This window comes from Corythoichthys intestinalis, chromosome 15 (assembly GCF_030265065.1).
Source record: "Corythoichthys intestinalis isolate RoL2023-P3 chromosome 15, ASM3026506v1, whole genome shotgun sequence".
NCBI lineage: Eukaryota > Metazoa > Chordata > Actinopteri > Syngnathiformes > Syngnathidae > Corythoichthys > Corythoichthys intestinalis.
The window spans coordinates 24,231,242-24,245,049 of NC_080409.1; the positions used below are offsets into that span (position 1 = coordinate 24,231,242).

At 37.3% G+C, this 13,808-nt stretch overlaps 1 protein-coding gene across 4 annotated transcripts in view; it reads right to left on the reverse strand.

Annotated features, from left to right (window-relative positions):
* Window positions 1–823: 823 nt before the first annotated feature.
* Window positions 824–13,808, reverse strand: part of sobpa (sine oculis binding protein homolog (Drosophila) a) — a 98,564-nt gene continuing 85,579 nt past the window's right edge. For all 4 annotated transcript variants that reach the window (XM_057859249.1, XM_057859247.1, XM_057859248.1 and 1 more), the window contains one exon: window positions 824–7,852. The gene's annotated coding sequence lies outside the window, so the exon portion shown is untranslated. The remainder of the gene's footprint in view (window positions 7,853–13,808) is intronic.

The window sequence follows — 13,808 nt, forward strand, 5'->3', positions numbered from 1 at the left end:
TATGATCATTAACACCAGTGGTGTTGGGGGGGGGGCTACAATGCTCAAGTAGGTCGAAATCCAGCGTAGGGCTACTACACATAAAAACATGTTTTGTTTTCTCCTTGAGATAACTGTTGTTGTGATTTGGTCTATCTAAACAAATAAAAGTTGATTTGATTTTATTTGACTTAGAACACATCCATAACTGAACAGTATGGACATGCAGTTGACAATGTTTTTTTTTAGGTAACCTATTATGGTTCCTCGGTTTTATTATCATTATTATATTCATTCTTTGTTCCACAGCCCTTTTGAGCTCAATTTGAACTTCTTAGAATGCTTCAAAATGCACCAAATCGGCAGGCAGGTCAAGACAAGTGCAATCTTTGATACCGTGTAAAGACAAATTCCAAATACACTATGTATCGCCCCCTAGCAGTCATTCTTTGTCCCGCCGACGCTTTGAGCCCAACATTGACCCCCTCAGAATGCTTCAAAACTCACCAAACTCAACAGCCAGGTGAACACTGGTGAAAACTTTGATAAAACGTACTAAAAAAAAAAAAAAAAAAAAAAAAAAAAAAAAAGCGTAAATGTGTATAGCGCCCCCTAGAACCAAAACCAACATTTTTTTTTTCTAAAGTGAAAGAGGATGTAACAACGCAAAGGTTAAAACTTAGAACACATCAGTACTATATGAATGGGATACTAAACGCGATGCCCAGATTGCCGTAAGTACTACATCCAGTTTTCTTTGGGTGCCCCCCCCCTCCCCCGGTTCTTCATTGTGCAGGATTGTGCATTTATATAGACATGACCAATCTGAACCAGTTGTGTGCCTCTTATTTATTTTTCTTCATAAGCAATTCACTAACAAATACTGTTACAACACAAAAAAAGTTATTTTCCAAAGCAACTTTGGCGACATAATAAAAAAAAAAATCTTCTTGTACTGGTGTTTTTAATAATCAGCCTATAAAAGAACGTCACTGATCTCCAGGCATTTACACTGAAATACATATTCAGTTTAAACCTTAGTGACTTGTTTTGTTATTTGACAAGACAAAACATGTCAACAATAAATAATAACCTAAAATGTACACAAAGATTGACAGTTTACCACAATGTATTTCGGATGATTGATAACAAGGACGTTAAGGTTGAGAGAAAACGTGAAGATTCATACAAGTTACAGAAAAAAATGATCAGCTACACATTTACACAAGAGAACAAAGTTGTTTCTGATCAATTTCATTTAGTACAAAGATAGGAGAGTCCTCTTTAGAATGTGAACATCATTGTCTTAACTGTTGAGATTATACAAGCAAGAGATAAGGCAACTTCGCTGTTGTTCTTGATGAAACAGTTTGAAGTTTTTGATTTCTAGTCTCTTTAGGGTTGGTTGTCATTGCATAATTCATAGCGATTGGTCTAGCCTGCAGTTTATCATTGAAATAGGTTGATCAGATTTGTTTTCAATCACAAACAATGAATCTGTGAAGCCATTTAGTAATGACCTGTCAATATCTTCAGCTTCATAGTTTTTACAATGGCACCGCAATATTGTGCAAAAAGAACAAGACAAACTAAAAATTGTGTTTTTGTGTAAAAGAGAAAGCAAGAGAGAGTGAGAATATGCATGTTAAAAAGGAGCTGTAGTGGAACACAGAACACAATCCAGAAAACTGTTAACAAGCCTTTTGTTTTTGGGATGCAAAGTTTGGATTTGTAATTTGACATTTTAAAAATTTGTCGCTCTTAATGTTGCTGTTAAAAATAAGCTGCGGTGCAGCTGCATAGCACAAAGATGGGAAATTTAGAGGACATAACATAATTAGCAAAGAGATGTTTCACAATTTGGACACAGTGATACTCCATTTCCGCTGTATTAAATTTGTGAGCCCAGACACTTTACATTGTAATGGCAATGCTCCTCATAGCAGAGTTAGGGGTACACCTCAAGCAACTTTGTGGGACAAGATATCAGTGAGCGGAAATTTCACAAGTGTTTGGCTTTTTCTTTGGCTATCATTTATGCCATTTACAAAGGGTAAAAAAATGTAAAATAAAAACAAAAAAGCTTTGGCCGTGATACAGGATAAATGAATGATAAAACTTTAAAACTGTTACAGCCTTTCAAGACACTGAGATTTACCATCTGCATGTCAAACCATTAAAAACAACAACAACAAAAAATCAAAATACCGGTAATATCATGAATCAGAATAGAATGGAAAAGTCCAAATTACGGAAAGATATAAACATATCCATGAATTTTGGGATTCTTTGAAAAGGGTCTGTATGTGAAAGATAAGAATGTAAAAAGAAAAAGAAAATGTTACGATAGCACCACTTTGACCCCTGGAATAATTTGGAAAAGTTTACTCTGAATATTGTATTCTACCAACAAATCAGAGCTCAACCAGTGTTGACCTTGGATCTTTTGCATATTATTCTAGACCATATTGGAGTTTTTATTTACCGTATGTGTATGTCATGAATAGAGGTGATATTGCCCTGAGGGTGTCTTTATTGGAAAAGTCCATTCTGTGATTAAAGTAAATCCTGTATCATTCATCATTCTATCCTGATAGCGACAAGGCGAACATGGATCAATCTATGATGCCATCTAAGAACACCTTAACAATTTGTCTATCCTATATCACTTGGAATGTCTCACAGGCGTTCACTTTTAACATTTGCAGTGCTATACAGTGTATGTTACATATAGCTTTCAGATACCCAGTATACACAAACGGTTTACAAGGTGGTTCTGAACGGGTTCATCAAAACCATTTTGATTAACCACCAATTGAGAATTAATTTTGAAATGAAACAAAAATAATGCCGAACAGTTTGATAAGTTCACAAAAAAGCCAGTATTATCAATATGACAAAGATTAAATGTAAATAATCTGTGTTTTGATCAGTATAAATGACTATAAACACCGTGGTATTTAATAGAATACAGGAAAAGCAAGTGGATAAGGGCAGCTTCAGAAGCCCCTTTTCACTGGCATTGGCATTGATTGGAGTGAAGTGAAAGGAAATACTTCAAGTGACACCAAAACAAGGCTTTGGCAAGCAGATATGTGAAGCTAAATGCATGACTAACAGGCAGCAGATGATTGCACTCTGCAATCTCCACTTCTGCTTGCACCTACCTCCCCCACACATCCCACGTACAAAATGAAGTTTAATTCCAGGACTAAGTAAGACCCAGAAATAATGTCATTATTTGGAAATACAAAAATTTTACCGTGATAGTTAAAAAAAAAAACAGCTAGAAAACAAGAAAGTGTAAGCAGATTGCTAATGTCACATGTAACAGGCATTTCATTTTTATGCTAAGTGCTTGTTAATTTGGCAACTCAGATTCATCAATCTGTTTTCCAATTTAGCAAAGTACGTTGTTTGTTTTCACAAACCAAAACCCAAACGCATTGTATAATTCGTTACTTTTTCCTACAGACACCAAGTTACTTGGTAGTCTCACATAAAACACCAAGCAAACATTTATAAATTTCTTGAGTGTGATTCGTCTTATCAATATTTCCGCGTTACTTTACTTAGAAGGCGCCAAGACAATTATTTATAAAAGCTGGCTTCTCTCAGCCCTGTCTCAATTCAGTGCATCAGTCACAAAGTGCCCGGTGACAGTGACAGTAACAGCACTGCTAATGTATTATAGAAAAGTACTAGCCTGCAGTGGAATCTCACCATTACAGCTGCCATGCCGTCACAACTCTAAAACAGTAGAAGTCGGTAATAATACTCTAAATTCAGTCATTTTTAAGACCAAAAACAAAAATGTGAAAGCCACAGAAAAATCTTAAGGTTGCACAATATCTTGATGACATGTCATTTGTTGTGTCATTTATATTCATGGATGATTATTCATTGAATCCTTAGTAAGTGGGCGTTCACTCTGTTGTTGATGTTTGTGGCTGCTCCCATCATTTGTTGGGTTGCCAAGTGCACTTTTCTGGTTGTCACAATAAGTAGTTTTGCACCAATACCTTTTTTTTTTTTTTGGCTCCCAATACCAATTCCAACCCCAACCCCCAGCTTTGTGGTATGGAGCGATCCCGATATTGTACCAATACCGTGTTTTTTGAAAACATACTGGTCCTTCTCAAAAAATGTGCATATTGTGATAAAGTTCATTATTTTCTGTAATGTACTGATAAACATTAGACTTTCATATATTTTAGATTCATCACACACAACCAGTTCAAGCCTCTTATTGTTTTAACCCTTTAACACCTAAGCCTATTTTGGCCGAATTTGCATGCATTTGATGTTGCCTTTATATTTCAAAGAAAAAATTGTTTACAATGACCAAGTTGGGTCCCTTTTTTCAGGACATCTTGAACTTCATGTCCAAACTGTTGTTTTCTTCACTGATCAATTTTAATCCACATTTTGGATCCAAAAAGACAAAAAAATCCCAAAATCTTTTTTCAAAATTTGTAATGTTGATGTCCCACTGACAACCAAACATGCTCGACCAACCGTTTTGAAGCTTGATCATATTTATTCAACTTGTTAGGATAAACATTCAATTGAAAAAAATTGATAGTTTTTGATAGATTGATTAGTTTTATGTTTGACAATTCAACACAAACAGCAGGTATGGTCATAGGCGTTTTTGGCCTTTGCACATACTATGGTCAAAACAGGTTATATACAGTGCAAAATAGTGAGAAAAAAATATATATATATCATCTAACACAAAAAGGGTTTGGAGGACATCATTTTGTGAAGTTAGGTGTTGTAAGGCCCATCACCTTATCAAAAGTATATACCTACATGCAATCAAGCTTCTCGAACACACATCTACATAAAAATTGAAAAGATCATAGCAAAGAAAAAAAATATATAACATTGAAAAAAATTTTTTTTTTTTTTAATATTGACTAGTAGTTCAGTTCTATTCAAAATTTGCAGGCATGCGACCCAATAAAGTTTTTTTTTTTTTTTTTTGCGCACTCAATAAAGCTTGAACAGGTCATGGAGCTGCGTCACACACAACGTCAAACAGCCTACTCTTTTGCCGCTTGCGCGCTGCCGTCACTTCTATTCGCCGAGACGCCGACTCATGCAAAGAAAAAGACGACAAATACGGCTCATCTTCCTCCTTGAGTTAATGAAATAATGCATTAGCTTGCGCTAAATGTAGTTTTATATTCATTCTGCACGTTTCAAAGTCGCTCGCTCAAACCAAACATTGCTTGCGTCGCATGCCTCCCTTTCATTAGTTGGCGCCTCGTTTGGAAATTTATTAAAAATGATCACATTCGGTTCGTCCTTCTTGACATCAGAACGGATCTTGGGATATGTAGTCTTTTTTGCTGCTTTCGGTTTTGAAAAAAGACAAGAAATGATGGAAATATGGAGATAGATACATGGTCCATGCAGCGTTTGAATGCATATTTATGAGTGCAATAAAACTATAAAACTCAAATGACATTATCTCCCGTTTTTCTTGGTCGATTGACTTCAAATAAAAACTGGTGTGGACATCAACTTCCACACTTTCAAATGAGACCAACCAGCGGCACGTGGGTGACGTTAATTACAGCGTGACAAAGCTTCAAAGACGATATGCGTAAACGCGTCGCTGCCGACACGTTCGGTGTTAAAGGGTTAATATTGATGATTTTGGCAAAAAAGTCAAGAAAGAAAATAAATCCCTATCTCAAAAAATTCGCATATCATGAAAAGGTACTCTAAAGAAGCTACTAACCTAATCATCTGAATCAACGAATTAACTCAAAACCCCTGCGAAAGTTTCCTGAGGCTTTTAAAAACTCCCAGCCAGGTTCATTACTCAAAACCGCAATCATGAGCAAGACTGCCGACCTGACTGCTGTCCAGAAGGCCATCATTGACACCCTCAAGCAAGAAGCTAAGACACAGAAAGATATTTCTGAGCGAATAGGCTGTTCCCAGAGTGCTGTATCGAGGCACCTCAGTGGGAAGTCTGTGGGAAGGAAAAAGTGTGGCAGGAAACGCTGCACAACCAGAAGAGGTGACCGCACCCTGAGAAAGATTGTGGAGAAGGGCCGATTCCAGACATTGGGGGACCTGCAGAAACAGTGGACTGAGTCTGGAATAGAAACATCCAGAGCCGTGCACAGGCATGTGTTAGAGCCACTTTTGAACCTGAAACAGCGGCAGAAGTGCCTGACCTGGGCTACAGAGAAGCAGCACTGGACTGTTGCTCAGTGGTCCAAAGTACTTTTTTCAGATGAAAACAAATGTTTCATGTCATTCGGAAATCAAGGTGCCAGAGTTTGGAGGAAGACTAGGGAGAAGGAAATGCCAAAATGCCTGAAGTCCAGTGTCAAGTACCCACAGTCAGTGATGGTCTGGGGTGCCATGTCTGCTGCTGGTGTTGGTCTACTGTGTTTTATCAAGGGCAGGGTCAATGCAGCTAGCTATCAGGAGATTTTGGAGCACTTCATGCTTCAATCTGCTGAAAAGCTTTATGGAGATGAAGAATTCATTTTTCAGCACGACCTGGCACCTGCTCACAGTGCCAAAACCACTGGTAAATGGTTTACTGACCATGGCATTACTGTGCTCAATTGGCCTGCCAACTCTCCTGACCTGAACCCCATAGAGAATCTGTGGGATATTGTGAAGAGGAAGTTGAGACACCAGACCCAACACTGTGGATGAGCTTAAGGCCGCTATCGAAGCAGTGCCACAGGCTGATTGCCTCCATACTACGCCGCATTGAAGCAGTCATTTCTGCAAAAGGATTCCCGACCAAGTATTGGGTGCATAGCTGATATAATTAATTGAAGGTTGACTTTTTTTGTCTTAAAAAAAAACTTTTTTGTATTGGTCGGATGAAATATGCAAATTTTTTTAGATAGGGATTTTTGTTTTTTCTTGACTTTTTTGCCAAAATCATCAATATTAAAACAATAAAAGGCTTGAACTACTTCAGTTGTGTGTAATGAATCTAAAATATATGAACGTCTCATTTTTATCAGTACATTACAGAAAAATAATGAACTTTATCACAATATGCTAATTTTTTTAGAAGGATTAATACAAACATTTGTTATCATGACTGGGACAGACACTGCTTAACTCATTGTCTGCCATTGACGACTGCCAGCCCTCTCACTTCAAATGACTAGGATGTCTACTAGTGATGAACTCATTTCAATTCATAGCAGAGGGATGATTAGGTGCCACACAACTGGACTTCTATCATCATCTTTGAAGGGCAACAACCATTCCATTTTTTTACAGCAGGTTGCGGCAAACTTGGGTATGGCGACCAGCGGTCGGAAACCAGATCTACTAAAGTTGATGTTGCACAGCATCGGTACGTTATTTCTTTGTACTCACAATACCTATGACGTCATTTTAGTGCTGTAACAGTATTGGTGCAACCCTAATCATAAGGCCAAAAAGAAAGGTACACCATTCTGTTTTGGGGGCTGGGTGAGGCTACAGTGACATACTGCAGTAAGGATTAAATGTTTTATATGACTTCAATTGGACAACAGTCGTGTTGTATAAACTATCTCCCTCACAAACTTTCAAACAGCTTTGCAATCTATCGATAGCAGACAACAAAGTGAACACCTGAATCATCAAAGAGTACTGATAAAGTTACTGTACATGGGGCCATTGTGCATTGAGCTTTGCTGTCAGTTGGTCCCACTGACAGATTCCTCAAGACTTTCCATGAAAGCATCAGGTTCGTGAATACACATTTTATTGACTTGAAGTCAAAGGCGAGTTGTGATGCTGGTAGATTAGATGATAACAAGGACACATGTATATGTGTATTATGCAGTGTGGGTTGTGGCATGGTTGGCACAGCGGTCCTTGGAGTATCCATCTATGAAACACAGCAGGAGGAGAACCAGTCAGTGAGGAAATAAATGAAAGCATCCTCTATACTTAGAAATCAGTCAATGCATTAAAGCGAGGGCCTGTTTCCTTCTTAAGTTGTTTAGATAAGTATCACACATTCGTTGATTTGTAGTGGCATGGAATTATTTTAAACCTTATTTATTTTTATTTTTTTACTGATTCAAAAGGTTTAAGTATATTTAAGTATATAAATAATTGGCTAATTAGAGTGGCTGCATTTTGTATGAAGTATGAAGTGATGTCAGTATGAAGTGATGCATTACAGGTCACTGCAAACTAAATAAAAACTCAATATCCTGGTAAATTTAGAATAGTTTGCAGTTAATTATTCCCAACTTAATGGAGACACCCATGCACCCATATCACCGTATTTTCCTTTCTATAAATCACACAGGAATATACATGGCACCAGTCCCAAAATGCACAATGAAGAGGGGAAAAAATAGATATACAGTGTATCACAAAAGTGAGTACACCCCTCGCATTTCTGCAGATATTTAAAAGTATATCTTTTCTGGGGACAACACTGACAAAATGACATTTTGACACAATGAAAAGTAATCTGTGTGCAGCTTATATAACAGAGTTAACTTATTTTCCCCTCTAAATAACTCAAAATATAGCCATTATTATCTAAACCCCTGGCAACAAAAGTGAGTACACTGCATGGGAACTACGTACATCCCGAAATGTCCAAATTGAGTACTGCTTGTCATTTTCCCTCCAAAATGTCATGTGACTCGTTACAGGAGTGCTGTTAGCATTTCTGCAGAGATTGAAGAGGTGGGGGGGTCACCCTGTTCGTGCTCAGACCATACGCCATACTCTATATCAAATTGATGTGAATGGCTGTCACCCCAGAAGTAAACCTCTTCTGAAGAGGGTACACAAGAAAGCCTGCAAACAGTTTGCTGAAGACATGTCAACAAAGCACATGGATTACTGGTACCATGTCCTATGATCTAATGAGACGAAAATTAATTTGTTTGGTTCCGATAGTCTCACATGTGTGGCGCCGACCAGGTGAGGAGCACAAAGATAAGTGTGTCATGCCTATTGTCAAGCATGGTGGTGGGAATGACCCCCCCACCCCACCTCTTCAATCTCTGCAGCAATGCTGACAACACTCCTGTAACGAGTCACATGACATTTTGGAGTGACAATGACAAGCAGTACTCAATTTGGACATTTAGGGATGTATTTATTTACTAAGGGGTGTACTCACTTTTGTTGCCAGGGGTTTGGATATTAATGGCTATATTTTGAGTTATTTTGAGGGGAAAATAAATTAACTCTATTATATGAGCTTCACACAGACTACTTTTCATTGTGTCTAAAGTGTCACTTTGTCAGTGTTGTCCCATGAAAAGATATACTAGTCCTTAAATATCTGCAGAAATGGGAGGGGTGTAATCACTTTTGTAATACACTGTAAATCACAATTTGGGGGGAATTTTATTTGATCAAAGACCAATTACAAACATAATGCACAACTAGAGATGTCCCGTCCGATCACGTCATAATATGTACACTCATCCAGAGTCTTTAGTTTAGGCTTAAGGTACGGTTATCAAATTTATTCCGATAACGGCGGTAATTTTTTTTTTTTTAATGTATCACGTTAAAATATTTAACGCAATTAATGCATGCGCTGCACGACCCACCCGCACGTTGTTGTGCTCAATCTGTAATAACGCCGTTTTACCTGAATAGAGAGATAAAAGGCAGCGCAAAATGAGTAGAATGAATTTTGGCAGCCTTTGAAGCCTTTTTTTAATTGGTTAAAACCTTACAATCCCTCTCCCTACGATAAGAAATATCATGGGAAGCAATGTGGGGAAGCAAGGTAGTAAATGATCATTTTCTTAACACCTTATATTAATGCCCAACGCAGAGAAGATATATCAATTGGTAGCACTACACACAGTCATGGTTCCACTTCCCATCATGCATTTGGGCAGGCTACAGTATCATTTACTGAAAGCTCAACAAATACACTAGATGGCAATATTTAGTCATAATACACAAAGTCACAAGTCTTTCTATCCGTGGATCCCTCTCACAGAAAGAATGTTAATAATGTAAATGCCATCTTGAGGATTTATTGTCATAATAAACAAATACAGTACTTATGTACTGTATGTTGAAAGTATATATTCGTCCGAGTTTTATTCATTTTTTTCTTAATGCATTGCCAAAATGTATATGATCGGGAAAAATTATCGGGAATGATTGGAATTCAATCGGGAGCAAAAAAAAAAGCAATCGGATCGGGAAATATCGGGATCGGCAGATACTCAAACTAAAACGATCGGGATCGGATCGGGAGCCAAAAAACATGATCGGAACAACCCTATTAATAACAATAAAATGGAGACGAACAGGCTAAATAGGCCTATGTTACGATAACATACTAACATTCAATCAGATCACTACAGCCTAAACCACATAACATAACTCGTTTACCAAACACTCCATTTCACTACAAATCACTTCCAAACATTAAAGTACAGTGGTACCTCGATATACGATGTTAATTCATTCCAGGACTTTGTTTGTAAGTCAAAATGTTCCTATGTCGAGCAACATTTTCCCGTAAGAACACATTATAATTCCATTAATTCGTTCCACAGCCCGCAAACCTACATTAAATCCTTAATAAATACTGCTGGTACTATTACAAATGGCAATTACACATTGCAAAACAAATAAATTACAGATAGATGTTGGAATAATAAGTCAGTATAATAATAATAATTAATCATTTCTATTATAATGTAATATGAATCGGGTTCTAATGTGGCAGATGTGTTTTTTCCTGCTGTACCTGAACGCACTTTGTGGATGACGTGGCAGTGAGATAGAGAGTGCGGTAGAGATTTTACTTTCTCTTTTATGTTTTGTTGGGGATTCGGCGTCAACTGCGGCGGACAGTAGTCATGTTGTTTTGCACAGGTTCTGAAATTAGTGATTAAGAATCTGACGAAAATGGCGATTTCTGTGGCGTTGTTACCACAATAAAAATTGTCATCTTTACTTAAAAAGACTGGCGAACGGAGATCAGAGGAGGACTGTTGAGATCATTCTATGGCCGGATTGTTGAGCCAGTTCACGGGCGCGCACACTACGCTTTTTTTTTTTTTTTTAATCATGTCCTTCTTCATTTCAATGGTAAGCGTCACCTTATTCCTTTTTTCCCACCTGCACTAAACTTCCTGGAACCCTTGTTGATTTCTCTCACAAGCAAATCCGCCGCGCGTCCGTCTTGCGGGAAAACAAAGAAACTGCGACGCTGTCATAAATCGTCATATTTTGAGTATGTCGTCAGACGTGGAAACAAATGGTGAGTCAAATTTTACGTCACATGACGAAAAGATCGTATGTCGAGGTACCACTGTATTCGTTTTCAGTATGACTTCTGAACAACCTTGCCAACTCTGGAGGTACAGTAAAGGACACTCCTTGAGCACCCTTCTTGAGGCTTTCAGTGTGGAAAAATATTTATATTTATTTTTTATTTAATTTATTTTAAAAAAATAAAAAAAAGTCCATAAAATATCCCCATACATATTATCTAATCTCATTTCCAGGTATGATTTAGCATGTTTTCTTAGGAACTTTATAGCATCTTCTAATCATAGCTATGAAAAAAGGACCATAGTTTGAAATTCATTTAATATGAAAACAAACAAAAAAAACAAAAAAAATCAAAATTATGATTATTTAGCAACCTATCCTTACATAATTGAAAAGAAATCTGTGCACGATTCGGCGATAACTTGATTTGGCATTCAATTGAGTGTTGACAAGCGATCAGACAATCCAAATTTTCAGACCCAGAACCAAAATAATATTGTTAATAGCCCCCTTAGGTGTATCCCTTGCATGTACTATTGTAAATTTGTCGGTGAACTTGGATATGACTAGAGGTGTGCAAAATTTCCGATTCTTAGATTATTCGCGATTCGGCCGTGGAAGATTCGAGAACGATTCACAAACATCCAAATTCCGATTATTGAAATATGCCAAGTAAAGCGGAAGTACAACACACTCAGCGCGCCGCGCGGTCTTCGGGACGGAACGGAGCGGGAGTAGCTAAACATTATGCTTCTCATTAACCAGCCCCTCGGGTAATGCCAACACTCAACTCACGGCTCTAGCTCAACTCATGCCACGAGATAAAAAAACACAACAACATACCTGACTGCTGCCGAAAAGCTGCTACAAGTACAGCTAAGCTACATAATGTTACGGTAGATATCATTTATATAGGACTAGATGGATTATAGACTCGGTAGCGGTAGCAGCACATCTGCAAAAAGCTAGATGCGGGCGTTAGTAAACGGCCGCCATCTTAAAGCAGTAAACTTCCCTGCAATGCTGTTGTAGCGAACCTTCCAAGCAAACCTAATTAACTTTTTATCTAAAATACTCCTAAATCGGTAAAATATTGACTTGAATCTATCTTTAAAATAGTTTTAAAACTTTCACATGTCAAAAGTAGACAAAAGGGAAATTATGGAATGGAACGGGAGCAATTTTAACAACTTTAACGGTTGATTCACAACATTACATTAATTGAATGTAGTTTAAAGCTGCTGATACAGAATGGGGACTGGAGTTTTTTTATTTAATGTTATTTTTGTATATTTGTTTACTGCTATATGTTAACTTGATACTGAAATAGTAGTTTGGTTTAGCCTGAGAGTATTTTTGAACAATTTTGGAACTAATGTACAAACTTTATTAAAAAAAAAAAAAAAAAAAAAAAAAGGAGGGGGGTGCATCAATAATCGTTTTATAATCGAATCGGAGCCTCTGAATCGTAATCGTAATCGAATCGTTAGGTGCCCAAAGATTCCCAGCTCTAGATATGACATACTGAATGTATATGGAGAGTGTGCAATCTACATCTGTCATGTGGAAACAGGATTTGATATCAAATAGGAATTTGAATACAGTATTATGTTCTTCTTCTGTGCAATGAGAAAACATTCTAATCCAGGGGTGTCCAAACTTTTTGCAAAGGGGGCCAGATTTGGTGCGGTAAAAATGTGGGGGGCCGACCTTGGCTGACTTCCTTTACGTACAACAATATATTTAAGCAAATTTTAACAAGCCATTCAGTGTGTCACATTTGCTTTATTATTTTTTTTAATTGAATAATTTCAACAATCTTACAACTAGCCTTTGTGGCGTTCTCTTTCGACTCTCGGGCTCTTGCGAAATACTGCTGCTGTGATATTAAACTAGCTTCAAGTTGCTTCAATTTCTCGCTGCAAATCTTCCCTGTAATCTTGCAGTACATGTCAGCGTGTCTTGTTTGGTAATATTAGCTAACATTGAAATCTTTAAAAACAGCGACTGTCTCTTTGCAAATGAGGCAGATACAGCTATTGCGTATTTTAGTGAAGAAATAGTCCAATTTCCACCTATCCTTGATGCGTCGGCCGTCATAGTCAACTTTCTTTTTTTTGTCGAATGTCGCCATTTTAGAAAATGGAAGTAATGGGTCATGTTGCTTAGCTCTTCAATACCTGCAACATGAAGCAATTATCAGAGAATCCCAAAATTTGAAAAATAAGGTCCTAATGAAACCAATTTTTCAAATTTGTAAAAAGCAAAGTCAAAATGAATATGTGTAATAAGCGCTCTAATATCTATAACCCGTGCTAAATCATGTTTTTTCTCATAGAACCTGCAAATGCATGTGTTGACTTGCATCCATCGTTTTTGTTTTTTTTTTTGCTTTCAAAAAGAAATGTCAAAATTCTAGTCTCAAAATCATGAAATTTTAGGTGTATCATATATGATACATTTGGCAATAAAGGGTTAAAGTGCTGCTGCCTTTTAGTGGGTAAATGAGGAGCAGCATTTTGTGTGTAAGCTACTTCATATGCTGGTTGCAGTACTTCTGACCA